Below are 2246 nucleotides of genomic sequence, written 5' to 3' on the forward strand. Positions count from 1 at the left end.
TATTCTATAACCATTTCCTAGCCATGACTGCGAAACTGATTTAATTTGATATGCTACCACATATTAAAGATAAAAAGAGGCATATGTTGGATTATGGCTTTCCTTAAAACTCTAAATGACACGTCTGATAATGTGCTGCATTATGATGTATTGTTGGAGGAGAAAGTCTTATGGATCACGTGATCGTGACTTCCTTCCAGCTCAGACACACAGCGAAGGGTTAATCAATTTATATGCAAGAGCACAATGAGAGTCCCTTGAAATCACACATATTTGTCCATCAGGTGATGATTGAGAAGAAAATAACACCAGATTGAAAATGCCTAACAGCTTGCACACTCTAATGCATTAAAGGATATTTCTGGCTCATTACAACTTGGATCTTGTTTTTTTTTTTTACTCTTGGCCAGTTGTTTCTCTGTATAATTTTAATACACACTTGTTTATTGCAGAGATCTCAGAACACAACAGCATCTGTCAAAAGAAGTCAAGTTTTATCTCCTTTTTTTAGGAACTGCTGTTGGATGACTGCCCCTACTACAGTGGTGCGAATCCAAAATAAACTGATTTTGCTGTGATTTAATTGCAATAAATGGATGAAAAGGATGCCAGAATAACTTAATCATGATGACAATTTGTAGAAAGTCTGAAGTCATGTTTTGTCAGGTCTGTGCACAAGATGCCTAGCAAACAACTTTTATAATGCTTGTTTTCTGAATAGAGTGTGGCTAGGCTATGCAGTAGGGTTGGGCGATATATCAATATAAAAGATATATCGATATATTTTTAAATGTGATATGGAATTAGACCATATGGCATACATTGATTTAGTTTTTAAAAATTATATTTCTTTATATAGAAATGCTGTCCTTACTAGGGTTTGTCATATTAAGTTATTTTGTAACATTAGTTATTATTGTCTCATATAAATATATTTATTTCAGAAAAAGATTGGCCTATTTTATTCCATAGGCTACTTTTATTTAAAATATTTTTTTATTTAAATATGCACTTTATGGAGCTTTGATTTATTTTTTAAAAAAAAGGTACTCCTGTTGTTATACAGTATTGATGTTCACTTCAATAAACAGTTTCAATAAAACTTCTTGTGACATGTCACATTTGGCTTTGACTTTGACTGAACATCTGCACTCAGTTTGAGATTAAAAAAAATATCAGTATATATAGCGTATATCGATATTCAGCCTAAATATATTGAGATATTACTTTTGGTTCATATCGCCCAGCCATACTATGCAGGAGAATCCCAGCGCTGACACTCAATTTATTCTTTTTCAGTGGCAGACTTGTATTATTTAATGTTCTATACTACTATAAGCAAATATTGACAGCTTAAGTTATTGGCTTCAATCACCGGGGTCGTTGTGGTGTAGGTTAGCGCTCCAATCATGCTCCTCATCTTCCCCAGTGGCTCTCCTCTCCTCTTCCCCACCAATCAATATATCCAGCTTTACAAGTAGCCCTGTGGTGGTGTCTACCCCTGGGGTTTGGTTTCAATTCAGACATCATTTTAAGTTTGTGTCAGCCTCCATCCAGCCTGATGCCTTGAGTGAAGAACCATCCATTCCCCCTCCATCACTCAATTATTGTTGTGGTAAAGTTGAGGCATTAAGCATTTTACAGACCTCCACAAAGATGGCACTTTTTGTAGCTTTTCAGATCCATCCTCAGGTTTTATTTCACCTGCATCCCACTTGTTTCATTACTTTCACATTGGACATTTTACCGCCTTTCTTTTTCCGTGCTATCATTCCCTACCTGATAACCAGCCATGGCATGATCTTCCGACTACAAAATAATCCATATTAAGATTAAGATCAAGATTTCCTTTATTAATTTAAGAGTTACAGCAACAGAGTGTAATAGTAAATAGTAAACAGCACTATAAACTAGAAATACAGCCATGGAAAAAATATTAGCCCACCGTTGTTTTCTTAATTTTCTTGTTCATTTTAATGCCTAGTACAAGTAATGATACATTTGTTTGAACAATTATAATGATAACAACAAAAATAGCTGATAAGAGTTTAATTTAGGAGCTGATATCTAGACATTATCCATGGTTTTCTTGATAATGATTTTGGTTATTATCAAGAAAACCATGGAAAATGTCTAGATATCAGCTTAACAATTCAGCATAATCTCAATATATAATATTAAATAGTAATAATATTAAAGATATATGAGCGACTTACAGCTTTTGACGATCATTCTGTTGCCAAAAC

This window comes from Centropristis striata, chromosome 4 (assembly GCF_030273125.1).
Source record: "Centropristis striata isolate RG_2023a ecotype Rhode Island chromosome 4, C.striata_1.0, whole genome shotgun sequence".
Lineage (NCBI taxonomy): Eukaryota > Metazoa > Chordata > Actinopteri > Perciformes > Serranidae > Centropristis > Centropristis striata.